General features: G+C 36.7%; 1 long non-coding RNA gene across 1 annotated transcript; it reads left to right on the top strand.

Moving 5' to 3' along the window:
* The first annotated feature begins 3,587 nt into the window (after window positions 1-3,587).
* LOC122126078 lies at window positions 3,588-18,199 on the top strand. The gene is made up of 3 exons (XR_006150854.1): window positions 3,588-3,599; window positions 17,625-17,628; window positions 18,077-18,199. It is a non-coding gene; the product is annotated as an uncharacterized LOC122126078 (long non-coding RNA).
* Window positions 18,200-19,567: the final 1,368 nt, after the last annotated feature.

Below are 19,567 nucleotides of genomic sequence, written 5' to 3'. Positions count from 1 at the left end.
TCTTTAAACAATTGTACACAGGGAGGCAGGTTATGAATACAAGACATCCTGATCAGTGTCATCCGATCCAACCTTCTCACCCCCTCCTACTTACTCTTTCCGTTAGTTTTCTTGACTTTGTAGTGTCTGCCATACGTTCTTGACTGCATTCTCCTCCCCTTTCTCCCTTCAGTCCATTACTTCTCTCTCCTTGGCCCCACTTCTACTCTTGCCAGTACTCATTTCCTAGTGTTTATTTTCTTGCACTCTGTGACTTTGTATCTTTCTACCCAGTTACTCTCTCTGAGCTCTCCATAGACTCTACTGTACTTCAGTTAATTCATTTGTAACCACTTGCAGACCACCCAACACAATGAAACTTTCCTGGTACTTCTAGTTCTGGTTTGGAGATCTGTGGCACTATGGGGAAGCATTGTCATGGTGTGAACAAGGGAGTATTTGTAGCTCCCTTTGGAGGTTTCGAAGCATTCCCTGCTCAGTCTGGACCAACCTTGGCACCACAGTGAGTCTCTTATCTCAGAAGTCAACTGAGAAACAAACAAAAACAATATTGACAAAACTTGGGAGATTCACAGGCCTTTTTGTCTTGTTTCTAAGGAGTGTCAAACACCTCGCTTGCTAAACCCTAAGTGATGAACTCAATAGAAAATTCCAACAAAGTCATCCTTCAGGACTTGTGTAGAACTCCAATGTTTCAGAGGAAGGTGGAGATCATTATTAGCAACAGTTCTCAGCCATTGCGATTATGTGTTTGAGGAGCATATTGGGAAATGCCACATATCAGAAACACCTATATTAGACACAAATACAATGTTACCATAATAATCTAACCAAAGTTTGGGCCAAATGATACAATAATCTCCAACTTTATTGTAGTCACTTTGCTCTTTTAGTCCTAGGGATTTTAATGGCAAATCTACCTGTTGCAATATCATAGCAGAAGCTGAAGAGGTAGTACAAGAGGTACCGGATGTAGGAAATTAAAAAGTCACTTGCTCAGTATGGTAGCTCATGTCTCTAATCTCAGCTAATCGGGAACTTGAGATCAGAAGGGAAATATGGTCCGAGGATAGCCTGGGCAAAAAAGTGGGGGAAACACCTCTTCTTAATCGATTATTTCATCATAATGTTGCACCCTTCCCATTCAGCCTATACAGGAGGACTAGGTTAAGAGGATCAAGGTCTAAGGTTGGCCTTTGTAATGAAAGAAAGAGAGAGAGAAAGAAAGAAAGGAAGAAAGAAAGAAAGAGAAAGAAAGAGAGAGAAAGAAAGAGAGAGAGAAAGAAAGAAAGAAAGAAAGAAAGAATAAAAGGTAATAAATATGCAATAAGTAATAAGGCATAAAAAGGGGGTTACACACCTAGCAAGCATAAGGCCCTGAGTTCTAACCCCAATAGCACCAGAAAAGAAAAATGTTAGGATAGGCACATCCCATTAATCCTAGTGATTTGGAGAATGGAAGTAAGAGGTTCGTGACTGAATCCAGCCTGGGACCCATAGTTAGATTCTGTATGGAAAGTAAACTAATGGTAAAAATCCTGAAGGTGGAGCTCCAGTGTCAGAACCCTTACCTACCAAGTATTAGAAAAGATCAAATTAAAAAAGAAATCATATGATAAGGTTCTGGTCTTCAATATTTAATTTTCTTAGTCCAGCCATCAGGTCTCACACAGGCAACTCATGTATCAGAAAATGCAAAAGCTTAAGAAATTGCTATACACTTCTATTAGGTGAAATTGTGAATTGAGGCACAAACAGGGTTCATCATAAATCACAGGCATTGGAACTCCACATTTATATGCAATAAGAAATTTAGCCATATCTGAACATGTACAGTATAAATCAGGATAAATCTGTCTTTTAGAGAGAAGATACAGCATTAAGAACTTAGCCAGATGCCAGTGGTTCAAGCTTCTAATCCTAGTTACTCTGGAAGCTGCAATGTGATGAAGACTGCAGTTTGAAGCCAGCCAGGAAATATCATGAGACTCATCAAAAAGCAAGAAATGGAGCTGTGGCTCAAGTGGCAGAGCACTTGCTTCAAGCATAAAATCTCAAGTACTGCCCCCAGGCCCTGAGTTCAAGTCCCAGGACTGGCACAAAAAACAAACAACAGCAAACCCTTGAGGTTATGAAAAACAGGTTCTTGGTTAATGATAATGCTTCTTACATGTTTTGGATTTAAGCGCTTCTTTATCTTGAGTGTGTAAAATCAAGAGATAGGTATTGTTATAGAATTACATCCAAACTGTTGCTTTTTGAACTAGTTTGAGGCAATCTATGATCTCTCTCAAGAGAAAAAGAATCTAATGAAGCAAAAATAAGTGTGGAAAATTGAATTCGATGACCTTAAATTTTAAAACAATAATCATTTATAACCTTGACAGTTAAATCAATATTTTATTAACAGATTATTTCATTGGACTTTTGACAAATGGAATCACTTACCTTAGTGCTCTGTACACCTGTAGTAAACTACTGTAGGGCACCAGCAGTAGTTCCCACTTGGAAGTAATACTAGCTACTGAGTAGGCTGAGTTTCGAAGATCAAGGTTTGAAGCCAGCCCTGGCAGGAAAATTTGTGAGACTCTTAACTGTAATGGATCCTCTCCGCCCCCCGACAAAAAAAAATGGATGTGTCACAAGTGTCAGAAAGCTAAGAGACAGTACCCAATCCCTGAGTTCAAGCCCCAAGCATGCACACATACATTCATACACACACACACACACACACACACACACACACACACACACACACACACGCATGCATGCACGCACATACATACACACAAGAAAACTACTGATGCGACTCATGTTATTTGTTTATTAACTGAAGAAACTGATGTTTAAAAAGACTAAGTGGTTTGACAAGGTAAGTGAGATATGAGCAAAAGCCTTTGTTTTATCGCCTTATTTTACCCCTGGTCTTGTGATTTGGCTCACGTGGTTCTTTCCTTGCCCATCTATTAGTTTACTACTCAAAACTGAGTCTTTCCTTTTTCTTTTTTCTATCAATAGAGAATAGAAGGATATATTTTACAAAGCTATTGAAGATAAATGAAGATTATTTATGTGATAGAAAAGCCTTCTGGGAGAAATAGGAGCTCACCTTTCATGTGGTAACATCTATTGTCTGGATGAGTGAATACTTTTGAGATCTTTTTTGTCATAGGACAGAGTAGAAAAGACTCTGCTCTTCATTTTACTTCAGCCTCCACTCCATGGGCCTCTCATGGAAAGAAACTGAGTGATTTAAAAGTAATTTATTAATAGGGATGTATCCTCTGTGCTGAGCTCCAGCTGGCACAGCCAGCCAAACCCCTGACTGAGCCCCGGGAAGAGGATAAGCTGATAATGCTCACAAGCAGACTACCCTTATTCCTATGTAATTATAGATAATAGAACAGCTGTGCCAGCTACAGAGATGGCTCAGGGCTCCTTTATATTAAAAAATGGTGAAATGAAAAGAGACAAAAATGAGTTCTGGATGCCCAGTGTCTCTCACCCCAGCAACACACATGTGCACATATACGGTATTTTAAGAAAAATCCTCTGAACAGATCCTAGAAAGCCTGGAGTTCTACAGAAGGATTGACCTAGTTAGGCGGTGCTACAGGCTATAGGATAGAAAGTTTGGTATGCATGAACTCATAGCAGACAGAGTCCGTTCTAGAGGGGGTTCTCTAGCTGTGTCCGTGTCTCTTCTCTTCCTCTTCTTTCCAATGAGTATTTTGAATCATATTTGGTCTGGTCACATCTTGGCTTGCTCTTTTAACTTTCTAGTGACATAAAAGTACAAAGTAATACAGCTATCCTGAGGTTTTTTTCTTTCATTTCAAGCAGAGAGGTCTTTGCTTATCTCATGATGCTGTTGTAATAACCAAGTCAGGCTATCGAAATAGATCATTTAATACAGCAGCCTGTATAAGCCATGAATTTGGATAAATGGTGGAGTTAACTTGTAATGAGGATGTCATTCTAATAATGAAAGAAAATTTCAAAACTCTACACTATTAAATTCGTGGTTAATTGCAACAATGAGATGTACTAGACACTATGTCGAAAAACAAACTTGAGGCCTCAGAAGGTGGCTCAGTGGTAGAGCACTTGCCTTGCATGCATGAGGCTCTGGGTTTGATTCCTCAGCACAACATAAGCAGGAAAAAAAAAAGCCAGAAGTGGCGCTGTGGCTCAAGTGGTAGAGTGCTAGCCTTGAGCTGAAGAGCTGAGGGACAGCGCCCAGGCTCAGAGTTTAGGGTTCAGGCCCCACGACCGGATACCTCCTCCCCGCAAACAAAATCAGACTTTAAAATTTAGGCTGGGGGGGGGGGTGTATAGCTGAGGAGGTGGGAGGGAAGGGATGGTAAGAGAAAAACAAAGGAGGAACCAACAATGCTGGATAAGAAATGTTCTCATTGTCTTGCTCATTTAATTGTAACCCCTTTGTACAGTATTTTCACAATAAAAAAACTCAATTAAAAATTATTCAAATAAAAAATAATATTTTGGCTAAAACATACAGTGACATACAAATAGGACAAGGTGAAAAATGACCATTGACCCTTGATCAATGAAGCAGGGGCATTCGAAGAATTTAGACTAACTAGAAATACAGAATCAGAGGACTGATCTGTCATCTGAGACAGCATCTGAAGGTCCTGGGTGGGGGACTGGGGATATGACACTCCTATACACTTACATTCCTATAGATCAAAGGTCTGAGTGTTTCTTTTTGTTTTTTTTCCAACATCTGGTATCTGCTCCTGCTGGGTCTCTAATATATTGACATTGAAAGTAGTGAGCAAAGGAGACTTCTCATGCCTGCTGTGCAATCCAGCAGACTTCCACAATAAAAAACTTCCTCAAAGAAGGCTATGTATGTTTTACATCTGTGCTTCTTGATCATCTGTCCTTGTGTGCTTGACATCAAGAATATTCAGCCCCAGAGTCTCACCCATAATACAGCTCTTCCCATTAATGCTGCATTGCCTGGGCAATGTCCTTCAGCTCTTCTGCTCAAGGCTAGTGCTCTACCACTTGAGCCACAACACCACTTCCAGTTACTTTTCTGAGTGGTTTATTGGAGGTAAGAGTCTCACAGACTTTCCTGCCCAGGCTGGCTTTGAACCCTGATCCTCAGATCTCAGCCTCCATTACAGGCATGAGACACCTGCATCTTAATGCTGCAGTTTAAATCACAGTACTCATACCTATCTGGACCACCCAAATAAGAGGTGGCAGAAATTCTTTTTTTATTATTATTATTTTTATATTGTGAAAATATTGTACAGAGGGGTTACAATTACATGGGCAAGATAATGAGTACATTTCTTATCAAGCATTGTTGCCTCCTCCTTTGTTTCCCCTTCCCATCCCTTCCCAGCCTCCCCCGCCCCTCACCCAATCCTCCCCCACCCACCAAAGTTGTAAAGTTCGTTTTAGACGTGACAACTTGTACTTCTCATTGTTGCAACGGGTCCACCTGTATTGTTATTTAAACAACTTGTTTTTCCCCTTCCCCTCTACTAATTATACCGACATCAAATACAGTGAAAGCAGGGGTTATACTGTGGGGGAGGGACATACAAAGCAACAAAGAAATAATCTTATAAATGCATTAGAAACAAATGCATAAAAGAAAAAAAATTTAAATACATATCTTAGGGTTCATTTTCCTACTTAGAAATCTATTTTATATTTTATATACATATGTATGTTTTAATGTTATGAATTTAAGGTTGTTCCATAATTTTTATTAATGAAAAATTCTACTTCCCACAAAGGGATGGATTTAGGCATTCCATGTATTATTTTCTTAAGTAGTGAATAGTAAAGTTTTGCACAAAAAACTAAATGGAAATATATGTATGTCTGAGTACATAGATATGTACATATATCCATATATTTGTGCTTAAGTGTTTCTAAGTATGTATATGTGTATGTGTATTTCTTTCTTTCCTTTGGTCTTTTTTCTACCTCTTAAACCCCCTCCCTTTATTTTCATTGTTATGTCTGTGTAAAGGTGAGGTAAACATTGCCTTTTTTTTTTTTTTTTACCAACTAGGTATTTATTTGCCTTCTTTAATACCTATATTTTTCTTGCTGTTGTTTATTTTTATGCATACCCTTCCTATTCTCTTTCAGAGTTTTAATGATCAAGAATAATGTATATTATACTATAATAAATAATATATGTAACTTATGAGTTATGATTAGAAAATCGCAATTATTGCTATGTTAGTCACTTGTATGGATGCTACGGTTGAACTGTCTCCTTTATAATTCCCTGTTATGATTCATTATGAAATGAGTTGAACTGTATCCTTTATAATTCCCTGTTATGATTCATTATGAAATGGGTCCCAGAATGTTTCTATGTTAAGGAATTTGTTGCCATCTGATGGACTCCTAAAAGCTGATTACATCATGAAGTTTCCGACTTCACTCACCAAATTCCTGAAATCATAGCAAAAAAGACTATTCAGAACTGGAGTCATGATGGAGAAAGTAAGTCACTGAGGGCATACCTATGAAAGATATATATATATATATATATATATATATATATATATATATATTCACTTTAGCATAGGAGCTCTTTACTGATCCTTTGTTTTTAAATTTATTATTATTATTATTTTTATTTTTATTGAATAGGTAATGAGCAGGGAGTGGTTACAGTTACATAAGTAAGGTAATGAGTACATTTGTTTTTAATTAATGTTACCCCATTCCTCATTATCTCCCACTTACCCTCCCTATTCCCTTCCCCCTAAGTTGTAATGTTCATATCCAACATATCAACAAGTGAGTATCAATGTTGCTTTGGTTCATTCATTGTCCTGCTGTTTCTGTGAGTCCCTTCCTTTCCACATATTGAATAATGTTATATACAAGACACAAGGTACAGAAAAATAAGAGAAACAGAAAAAAGAGAACAAACTACCTACAAGAACTAATAAGATCCTCTTATTCCCATATATTGGAGTTCATGTTAATATGCTTCATTATATATGATCCTATGCACTAAGCAGCTGAGTTATTGAGATCTGCTATTTAGAATATCATACAACCCAGATGCCCTTCAGTAGATGCATGGATCAAGTAAATATGATAGACATACACAATGGAATTCTCTGCTTCCATTAGAAAGAATAACATTGCTTCATTAGTAAGGAAATGGAAAGACTTGGAAAAAAATTATATTAAGGAAGTCAAACCCCAAGAAAAGTTGATTGCATGATCTCCTTCATTTGTAATAACTTGAAAGATATATCTTGATCCTTTACCTAGAATCTGTCTATTTCTGTCTCTGTCTCTGTCATTTCTGTCTGTCTCTGATTCTGTCTCTCTCTTTTTCGATATTGGAATATCGAGGCCAACTGCTCAGAGACCAAAAATAAATCCATCAACACAGTCTGAGTGGATAAAAGAATAAATGTTGTTTCATGGTCATCATATTAAGCGACTATACCCCTTAGATGTTTTTCTCACATTGTTTTAGCTATGATGCCCTGAGTCTTTGTGTCATTTTACAGCTCCTATTCCACCAGCAGTACTCACTGTATTTAAGTGATCTTTTTAGAGAGCCAACTTTTATTGTGTCCTTTATCCTTTAGTTCGTTGCTGAGTTTCAGTTCCTTGTCATTTGGCTTTTTGAATCTAGTAACTGTCTTTGGTGTCTGCTCCTGCACTCTTTAATCCATCTTCTCTGAGATGATCATCCTACATAAATTGTAGGAATTAACATAGATGAATGGATTTAGTGAGTTTCTAGAATGAATTTTCAGGAAAAGGGTTTTTTTAGTTGTTTCTCCCTTTACTCAGAGAACTTTGTAAGGTTCATGGCTCCTATACTAAAAGACACCTACAATAATATCATGGTTAAACATAGAACTATGTAAAATTTAACAACCAACATGCATAATTTGAGAACCCAATTCCAAATCAACAGTTTTGTCATGCTCATAGATGCTGAGTTATGCTGTCAAAAGATTAAAAACAATGTAGAATACCAGGATATTCAACACAGATGTAAGTGGAAGGATTTTTGAATCAGTTCTAAACATAAACTTTCAAGCCTTGTGTATATATCATGCTTCATATACATATACATATGAAGCATGATATATATATATATATATATATATATATTTGTGTGTATTTGGTAATACATATCTATATAAAGGGTCAGATACATAGCAAAAGAAAGTTTCTGTTACATAACATCTGCAGATTGTTTTTATACTTCCAGTTTATGTTTTCTTCCCAATTGGATTACAAACACCTTGCAATCAGAGATTTTGTTTTATTTATCTTATTGAATCTTATTTAGGTCTAAGGTCTGAGCCAGAATAAGAACCAATGTGCACTGGTGGGATTAATGAGTGAAAAAAAAAGATAATCAAACAGCAACAAGCAAATCACTCTAGTAACTAAATAGTGGTATAATTATGATATACTACACAGGTTTTCTACTCAAACATTCTACTCACCTATATAAATTAGGGTGTTCACAATTTCCCCTTCCCCTCCAACCCATGTCTATACAGCTCTGCCAGATACCACATCAGCAGCCTCATCCATAAGAGGCAATCAGAAAGCCTTGAATGACATTATAGATAGGTCCCCATAGGCTGTGGGGTTTTGAAGATAATGATTTCATGCGAATTCCATCTGCTTCCGACAAAGGTTTGTACTGTTCTCTGAACCAGTAGCTACTCCAAAGGTAGCAGCCAAGAAAGACAGCAACTCCATGAGATTCCCCTACCTGCGGTTGATAGAAGAGGTTTTAGAAGGAAGCCTATTGATCCTCAGTAAGTGAATGTTGCACTTCTGAATACTTACTCTGTGATATTGAAGCAAAACCCTAGTTTAAGAGAAGTGGTGCCTGGTCTACTAAGCTAACTTTATTGAACTGACTGATGAGGCCTCCCTATCTTTAAGTGATGTATTCCTGGAAAGGCTTTTCTTTTCTATTTTTTGTTCAGAATGCAAGTCCATTTTGAGTGAATCACATAGCTACCTATCTCTTGCAGAAGCAGCTCCATTAGGTAATAATCTTTGAGGAGGAGAAATACCATTGGCATGCTAGCTAAAATGAATTGCTTGCTATGATTTCTGCTTTAAAAGCTCTTCAGGTAACCCTGCTTCGTAAAGTCAGCTGTTACCAAAAGGTAAAAGCTTTTACTCACGTTAATTAAATTTTCTAAAAGCAATCATGAATAGAACTAAAAAATCATAGAACCTAATGATTCAGAGAACCATCAGGAATTACTTGGTGGTATTGGAGTACTTAAATTCCTTCCCATAACCCCCACCTGTGGAGTAAATTAGTGTCCTGCCTCTGGTATGAGCCCCTATTTTACTTTCTCTCACACAGCAGATGTGTTTTATAAGGCTGTGTCTTAATTGCTACATATTGAGGCAGATGATGTGAGCACAATAATCAGCTTCATTGACATGACTGACTAGAGAGATTACCCCTTTGCAAACTACCCAAGTGAGAGTTCACGGGTATTTGTCGAACATCTATTATGCGGCAAACATGGAGTTAAGAGTGTGCTTTAACTTTCCAGGATAATTCTACGAAGTTTCCTATATGGTTTGGATTTTATAAATGGTAAACATTGAGCACAGGAAAGCTCATGCTGCATCTAATATCATGAGCGCAAAGAACAAAAGAAAGGCATGGAAACAAGGTTTCCTCCTTTCAATACCATGGCTATTTCCTACCTTCTCAGCAAATTAGCTGTCACTCAATATGTGCTGATTTCAAGGGATTTAATACACAGCTCTCAAATGAGGTCTGGCATTTTCCATTATCTCAGTTTTGCAAGCTTCTTATTATCTAATGTTATAAATACCTCAAATATGTATTTTCAGACATCTCATATTACATGGACTGTTTTCTTCTAATATTTAAACAATGGTCAACACATTGTTGCTTACGTTGGTAAAAATAGGTGTTATTTGTACATGGCCACCTCCATTTGTTTATGTGTCTATGGATGATTTTGTACTAAACTAGCAAATCTGAGTAGTTGCAACAGTGACTTTCTAGAGCGTAAAGTCTAGAATGCTTATCATCTGGCCCCTTTCTGACTCCTGTCACAGAGAATTAGGACTTAAGACCTTGATCATGACCCATGAATGATTTTCAATCCATCTGGACACAGATTTGGCTCTACATCATGTAGATGTAATTACACATTTTAAATACATGTCTGGTGTAAAATGTTTATTCATTCCTACTTATAACCATGGAAATGACATGACAAGTACTTGTGTTTGTATTTGTGCATCACATACTTTCAAATGTTGACAGCTTCTCTTTGGAAAAAAATTGAGCATGTATATAGATATTTACACAGAATTATTTCTGTCAACACATACCCTGTATCTCAGGCTCTACTTTTGACACTGTACATTGTTGCAACAGCCAGCTTTTAGATGATGCACATTTGAATGTTTGTTCCAACTGAGCTGCTTTTTTCTCCCCTGTTGTTCTAGGATTCCTATGATGGCACAGTGTAGGATGCATGGAGTTATCTGTCTTCCTGCAATACAAAAGTAAACGAGTAAGGAAGTGACATTCCACAGTCCACTCTTGACACATAGTGGCAGGGTGGAGTACATGAATGCTACTTTCTTTTGTCAAAGGATATCAACTCTAGAATTTCTCAGAGGTGGACTGGGACGGTGGCTCAGTGGTAGAGCGCTTACCTTGTATGTGTGAGGCCCTGGGTTCCATTCCTCAGCACCACAAAAGCAAAAAGAAAAAAAAAGCCAGAAGTGGCGCTGTGGCTCAAGTGGTAGAGTGCTAGCCTTGAGCTAAAGAGCTGAGGGACAGTGCCCAGGCCCAGAGTTCAGGCCCCATAACCGGACACCCCCCCCCCTCCCCAAATAAAAAGAATTTCTCAGAGATAGGAGAAGCCCAGATGATGATGATCTCTTGATAATATATCTTAATATTGGCTTTGTCTTCTTCCTTTTTGTAAGCTTCTATTTCCTCATTCCTATTCCCTATAATAATTTCTTGAAATAAACTAACTCCAATCATGCACCCATTTAAAGCACGGAGTACCAGAGCAAGTCATGTGGATATGTATATTTACACAATATATTGGTAACATTTTACATTTATGGTGAAATACATATAGTTAGTTTTAAATTGGAAAGCAAGAGGTCCTTCCCTCTACTATAGCTTGTCATCCCTTATTCTACACTCACATTTCTTTGGAGTGATCAGAAGCTCTGAATCCCTACTAAGAAAGTCTGTTAGTATTGCCATTAATAAGATTATCTGCAATACCATATAAATGTATATGTATATCATATATACATATATATATATATATATTCTATACTAAAGGAGGTTCAGAGAGTACAGGAGCCTACTGTAATACACATAGACTGGGAAATCGGTATATTTTCAATAATTTATTTTCTACTGCATATAGTACAATTTAAAATAGAACAAAAATGTATAAACAGACAATATGCTGTTTGACTCAGTGAACTGATATATTTTGGGGGGGATATATTTGTTTAATTGTGACTACTAGGTTCTCATAATTTAGCACTGTGAACGCTGCTCTTTATTTTTGGATAGAGAAACATGAGAATGTGAGACCCACTGTATTACAAAGTGCTGTTTTGTCATAGTTTTAAAGTGTCTTCCACAGGAACAGTGCTTCCTATCAGTGAGTATGAAGATGGTATTTGTCAATCAGCTTCTGATATAACTGGCTTTGTAAAGCCTAAGGGACAGTAGATTCTACCACAAGTTTAAAGAAGAAACAGACATATTCTTCAAAATAATGTTTTTTTTATACTCACCTTCCATAAAATCTGATGTCAAAATATTATATCTTTACTCTGTGAAGGTATTATTATGTCAGCTCCAGAAATTATGGTGCCGACTGTTATAAAATTTGTCCTTGATCCACAATACGGAGGCTGCAAGAGAAAATATAGTCTCCTCAAAGTGGTTACTGTGACAGAGAGATTATAGAGCCTAGAGTCAGACCCTCATAAGTCTGAGATGTGTATGCCTGTGTGTCCTTCTGTGACTCTCTATCTCAGTCCCAGAAGGTGACTTTTCTATTACTGCTCTGATAGTAGCTTTAAAAGATACAGATTTATTAGGTGACAGTTTTTTTTTTTAGGGAGGTGGAGTGAAAAGCTAGGTAGAATTATTTTTAAGCTTAAACCCCAGGGTTAAGCGGGGTGCCAGTGGCTCACATCTGTAATCCTAGCTACTCAGGAGACTGAGATTTGGGGATCATGGTTCAAAGGCAGCCTGGGCAGGAAAAGTGTGTGAGACTCTTATCTCCAATAAACCACTCAGAAAACCAGAAGTGCTGCTGTGGCTCAAGTGGTAGGGCACTAACCTTGAGCTGAAGAGCTGAGGGACAGCACCCAGGCCCAGAGCTCATGCTCCACGACTGACAAAAACAAAACAAAACAAAACAAAATGGGGTAGGCTAGATTGTCTATCTTTAACTTTCTTATTGCTATTTGTTTGTTTGTGTTTTATAGGTTTTGAGGAAAAAAATTGTAAGTACCACAGGACAAAAATAGAGTTTGGGAGTAAAATAATTCATTCATTCTCAAAAGAGAAAGAGTAGAAATCTGCATTTTAAATTGAGATTTTAAAAAATCTGGCCCTTTAAGATAGCAAGACAGGTAGAGGTTGAAATATTAAAAATAAGATGTGTAGTAAGTTAAATATGTTTGAATATAGGCAGATATAGAAAAGAAGGAAATGAAGAAGACAAGAAGGGAGGAGAGGGGGAGCGATACAGAGAGATACTTAAAGTCAGACAGAAGTTTAGGTTGACATGAAAATGAATATGTGTTCCATTGGTTCAAAGTTCATTTTTTCCGACAAGTTCTCATAACCAGAATATACAAGGAACTTACAAGCCTAACAACCAAGTGAATCATTAACTCTAATAAATAAATGGGCAAGTTAGCTAATTAGACATTTCTCACAAGTAAAAAATGGCCATTAAATACATGAAGACATTCTCAGCATATTCAGCCATAGAGGAAATAGAAAGCAAAATAACCAAATGAACCAACAACGAATGCTGGAAAGCATTCTGGGAAAAAGGAGTCTTGACACACTGTTGCTGGAAATGTTAGTCTAAACACTATGGAAGGCAATATGCAGATACGTGAAAAAAGTAAGTCTTGAAGTTGCCTAATAGCTGATAACTAGTGTATTGATATTGTCAGAGGTTATGTGGTTTGGCTATTTGGGGAAACCTGTTGGGGATTCATAGAAATGAACAATCCTACTTAGACATGCTCATATTTTCTGTATTGTAAATGACAGCAATTTAGCTCCTTCTAGATAAGCCCAACTTTTATATCTTGCTACAAGAAGATCAGTGAGTAACCAGCTGGTAGAGATAGGGTCTTTTGCTGTCTATGATGGCTTTTACAGCTATATTTCTCTAAGCCTGTGAGAATAGCACTTCTCTGAGGGAGTCTTTATATGTGTGTTAAAGTAGACAGAGAACCAGCTTTCACAGAGTCTTAAGCTTGTCCATGAACTCAGAGATCAATAAATCCAGGGCCTGATGTTATTCTAAGTATTCACTTGATGTAAATGACAAATAACTACAGAAAAAAAATCTCATAAAAGGAAATGCAAATATTTAATATAAAGATGTGTTATTATGTGTGTTATTTCATTGAATCATATAGACTATAACTTAGATGATGTAATAATATCATTTTATAGAAATCACAAATTCTAAGAGCAATAAAAATATCAGTGCCAAGCAATATATGTGTATGTATACAAATATATGTGCATATATACACATATACATACACTATATACCTACATATACATACACATATACATACACTAATATATTACATATTATACATATTAGTGGTTACTCTATTTAAGGAAAAAATGAAAATGTGTTTGGATTTAATATGTATATTCTTTTTGCATACCCATTAATTATTAGCTGTGTAAATTTAAAGTAATTATTGATCCTCAGAGGTCATTTCATCTGGAAGTTGACCTTATGACAAAGATTAATGATATTTTTTTGTTGTTGTTTTAAAAAAGCAATCTTAACCCAGATGTGGTTGTGCAAATACGGGAATAGGGAGTTTGAGAGTTTGAGGCCACCTTGGGTTATACAGAGAAACTCTTATAAAGAAAGGAGGTAACAATGCTCGCTATGAAATGTACTCATTACCCTACTTAGGTAACTGTAACCCTTCTGTACAACACTTTTATAATAATAAAAAAAAGCTCAAAAAAAAAGAAAGGTAAGGAGGGAAGGAAGGAAAGAAGGAAGGAAGGAAGGAAGGAAAGAAGGAAGGAAAGAAGGAAGGAAGGAAGGAAGGAAGGAAGGAAGAAAGGAAGGAAGGAAGGAAGGAAAGAAGGAAGGAAAGAAGGAAGGAAGGAAGGAAGGAAGGAAAGAAGGAAGGAAGGAAGGAAAGAAGGAAGGAAAGAAGGAAGGAAGGAAAGAAGGAAGGAAGGAAAGGACAGAGGGAGGGAGGGAGGGAGGGAGGGAGGAAGGGAAGGAAGGAAGGAGAGGAAAAGAAGAAAGGAAAGAAAGAAGAGATGAAGACAGGAAACAAGGAAGAATAAGTTGCACTTGAGAATTTTTATATGACAGAATAAAAGGATTAATAGAATGGATATAGGGTTAGTTAACATGTAATAAGCTCTGTTTTTAAAAATATGTGGATTTTATGGGATTTCATGAAGTTAGCAGAGCTTCTGCATGGCAAAGGGCATATAGCTAGAAGGATCAATAGAAAGCCCAGGGATTGGGAGAAGATGTTAGGGGAAATGAACCCCAAGATAAGGATTCAAATGTTTTTTTCTTTCTTGCTATTGTTCCTAACATATTTATAAGGTGATTGTTTTGTTGCTTTGTATGTTCCTCCCCCATGGTATTACCCCTGTTTTCACTGTATTTTATGTTGGTATAATTTGGGGAGGGGAAAGGAAAAAACAAATTTTTTAAATAGGGATACAGGTGGACCCATTGCAACAATGAGATGTACAAAATTCTATGTTGAAATATGTACTTTACAACTTTGGTGGGGGGAGGAGTGTAGTCGTGGAGATGGGAGGGCAGGCATGGTAGGGGAAAAACAAAGGAGGAGGCAACAATGCTTGATAAGAAATGTATTTACTATCTTGCTCATGTAATTGTACCCCTCTGTATGGTATTTTCACAATAAAAAACTTATTAAATAAAAAATGTGGATTTTATTATACACAAACACTCCTTCAACCCAGTAGATTAAAACATATTGCATAAAAAGACACTACAATCAGTCTTAATTATTAGGAGAGGGGTTAAAGATGACAGGCAGAATGGTAGCTAAGACTATACATATAAAAATGGGGACAGGGACTGGGAAGGTGGCTCAGTGGTAGAGCGCTTGCCTTGCATGCAAGAGGCCCTGGGTTCGATTACTCAGCACCACATAAGCAGAAAAATCCAGAAGTGGCATTGTGGCTCAAGAGGTAGAGCAATAGCCTTGAGCTGAAGAGCTGAGGAACAGCTCCCAGGCCCTACAACTGACAAAAAACGAAAGGAAAATTGGAAATACAAACTATTTTTGATTTTTGACAGAAGAGGGTAAATGGACAGAAGCATCCTTGATATCCAAAGTGATAATCAGCATATTTTGCAATCACTGAGTTGTAACAAAAAAGATTGATAATTATGGACTGATACCTAAGATTCTTCATGGAGTGAATTGGTAAAATAAATGATACTGCTGTTTGTGTCAAGCACAGAGGTCTTCCCATCTGCAGATTGCCAAGATAGGTGTGTTTATTTTGAATATGATAGCACACTTGCCTTGAGGATGCTTCATAGAAGATGTGTCAGTGGTATAGGCTACAGTTTTGATTTCAGAATGAATTCTTTCCCACCTATAAATTAGAGAATTATTAGCATTGAAGCGAGAATTATAATGCCGCGTGGATGAGATCACCCACTTGGAGATGTTAGGAGTAGAAAAGAAATTATCTGCGGACACATAAAAATATGAATATTTATGACAGAGGAAGTCAACTCCGTGAGGGAAGCACAGAAAGATAAAAGAGTGAATAAAGAAAACTGGAGTCACTGAAGTCAAAAGAATAGAGAACATTTTGAGAAGGGCAACATCGATAATGTCAAATAGAGCTGAGAGACCTGATAAAGAGTCCATTTAGATGTGAAACATAGTGAATTTGGCACCAATAATGGACTTTGGCTGTGGAGAAGAGAAAGAAACAGTCCACTAGTAGTTAGTGTGTCTGTGTTAAAATCCAGACTTAGTAAGTGCTGTACAGCACAGAATACATTTTCTTATTACGTTTGTGTTCACCATGAACCTGAACATCCTCTCCTGCAAAATGAGAATGTCAAACAAAAACAGGGTGTAGAAAGAATAAAAGGCAATAATGTTCATGATTTTTTTTAAAACTTGGGATAGTTTTGTGGATATGTTATTTAATGGGGCATGCTATTTTGCATGAGGGGAATGATGCTAAGAATTCAAGTGTTCATTTTAAATTTTCATCAGAGAAGAGGCAGTTCATGCTGTAGTAGATAACTATCAAACATCAACCTGAGTTAGTACCGTTAAATGTGATTTCCCACATCTGTGCTATATATCCAGCAGGAGCTGGTAATAAGCTGGTCACCTCCCAGTCACATCATGACGTAATCAGGGAAAGGATTTCTTTGGCCTGGTAGCAACAGGCCAATGTTTCTTATATGTTTTACAGAAATAATTAAATACTTAATTATATTCAATAAGAGAAGTGCATGGAAGTCCAGTTTTCTCATGCCCTTTAAGGAATAGCAGAAGCAAAAATACTAGGGGTAAACAGGAATTCCTCTATGAAACTCTAATAAGATCCTCTGATACAAAATAAGATGATATTATGGGTGCAAATAGAAAGACACTAAAAAGAAATGTTTGATCTTCTGGCATCAATGAATGTTGGACTACTTTTTCCCTGTTTTTTTTTTTTTTTAACGATGTAACGATATCTAACCACTTAGTAACTAAGCATAACCTTTCTGCTTGAAGAAATTAGTCTTGAAGTGGATACTAGATAAAATAAACATGGATTGGAATTCTGGATAGAGATTGCAACTACTGGCCCAAAACTATCTCTTTCTATTTATATAATGAAGATAACATATGAGTTTAAGGTACTTTCTCAATTCTAAAATGACATAAATAAAACTGGTAAGCAAAATTCCCTAAAGAGAACTGTCCCAACATTTATAAATCATTTACATTTTTGTACCCTTGCCATATTCTATTAGGTTTTGAAATGAGCACCTTTTTGTCTATTTTTTTTTTTTTTTTTTGTCATTTGTGGGGCCTGAACTCTGGGCCTGGGCACTGTTACTCAGCTCTTCAGCTAAAGGTTAGTGCTCTACCAATTGAGCCACAGCGCCACTTCTGGCTCTTTCTGCTTATGCCGTGCTGAGAAATTGAATCCAGGGCCTCGTGCATGCAAGACAAGCACTCTACCACTGACCCACCTTCCCAGCCCTTTTGTCTAATTTTTTAAATTTTTGTTGTCAAGGTGGTTTACCGAGGGGTTACAGTTACATAAGTCAGGTAATTAGTATATTTATTTTTTAACAGTATCATCCTCTCCCTCATTCTCTCCCAGATTTTCCCCTCCCGATTTTCCCTTCCCCAAGTTGTATAGATCATTTGTAATACAATGTCTAGAGAGAATCACTGCTGCATTGGTTCACCCTTTGTCCCACTGTTTCTGTGATTTCCCTTCCCCTCCTCAAATTAAATAAACTTATACACATGACAAAGCATACAGAGATCAAAAGCAACAATCACCAGCAAGAACATGGAGTCTATGTTTGTTTGAGTCTGGTTTATTTCATTTAGTATGATTTTTTCCCAAGTCTTTCCATTTCCATACAAATGGGATGATGCCCTTCTTTATGATGGAAGAATTGAATCCCATTTTGTGTGTGTGTGTGTGTGTGTGTGTATCATATACATACTACATATATATCACATTTTCTTGCTGCATTCAACTAAGTGGATCACAATAACTCAATTGCTATGTACATATGACCATATAAGATGACGGTAAGCAAAATGAACTCCAAGATATGGAAACAGAAGGTTTTCCTTTATTGTTGTCATTTTTAATGTACTGCATGAAGTTATGTCTTTTTGGTTTCTTATTTCCTCCTTTGGTTTATCCCCTGTTGTCACTGTATTAGATTTTAGTATCCTGTGTCTTGTATATAAGTTTATCTGAATTAGGGAAGAGAAGAGGAATAAGAAAATGGTGAGACAAAGGACAAAGGATAACCTAATGCAACAGTGATACCCACAAGACAATATATTGGAACTGAACTTTATAACTTGGGCTGGGGGCAATTGGGAGAACAGGAAAGTTGGAGGAAAAGGAGGGAGGGGTTAACAATATTCAGCAAGAAATGTACTCACTACTTTACATATGTAAATGTAACCCCTCTCTACATCACCTTGACAATAAAATAAAATTTTAAAATAGAGCAACAATGAAATGTACAAGACACTTTGCTGTAAATGAACTTCACAACATAGCAGGGGGAGGGAGGAGTTGGGGAGGTGGGGAGGGAAGGGATGGTAGGGCAAAAACAAAGGAGGGGGTAACAATGCTCAATAGGAAATGTACTCATTACCTTACTCATGTAACTGTAACGCTTCTGTACAGTATTGTTACAATAAAAAATTAAAAAATAAAGCAACAAAAGGGAATAAACCAAAGAAAGAAAAGAGAGAGAGAGAGAGAGAAAGGAAGAAAGGAAGGAAGGAAGGAAGAAAGGAAGGAAGGAAGGAAGAAAGAAAGAAAGAAAGAAAGAAAGAAAGAAAGAAAGAAAGAAAGAAAGAAAGAAAGAAAGAAAGAAAGAAAGAAAGAAAGAAAGAAAGAAAGGAAGAAAGAAAGAAAGAAAGAAAGAAAAACTTGGAAACAGTACAGTAAAAAATATACCCAGAAAACCCTTGTTTCCATTTCTTGGAGTTCATTTCGTAAAGCAACATTTTATATATAGAGACATAGATATTGATCCCTGTGATCCTCTCCTAAGAATATCCTCCTTTGGTTTCACTGTGTGGATGTTTAGAGTCCTGTTTAATTTTTCATGTCCAAGTATAATTATTTGTCTTTTACTATCCATTGAGTTTACTTGTAGATTTATAGTCACATTCTAATTATTACAAATGAGGGAAGCTATACACCCTATGTTTCTTTGTATCTTGTATATTTCACTTAATATAATTTTTCCAATTATTTCCATTTTCCTACAAATAGGGCTGTGTCATTCTTTCTGAAGGAAGCGTAGAATTACATTTTGTGTGTATGTGTATGCATTATATATCATATTTTCTTTAATATCTTTAGACTCCATTCATAGAAAAGGATTGCTATACTTTTGTTTTAAAAGTTGGGTAGAAAATGTCATTAAATAAACATTTGGAATGCTAGCAGAACAATCCATGTTATGCCTTTCTCTAGGTTTTATCAATCAGCTTCATAGGC

Source organism: Dipodomys spectabilis, unplaced genomic scaffold (assembly GCF_019054845.1).
Source record: "Dipodomys spectabilis isolate Male_0828 unplaced genomic scaffold, ASM1905484v1 ptg000273l, whole genome shotgun sequence".
In the NCBI taxonomy this organism is placed as follows: Eukaryota; Metazoa; Chordata; class Mammalia; order Rodentia; family Heteromyidae; genus Dipodomys; species Dipodomys spectabilis.
This window is presented reverse-complemented; position numbering and strand designations above follow the sequence as displayed.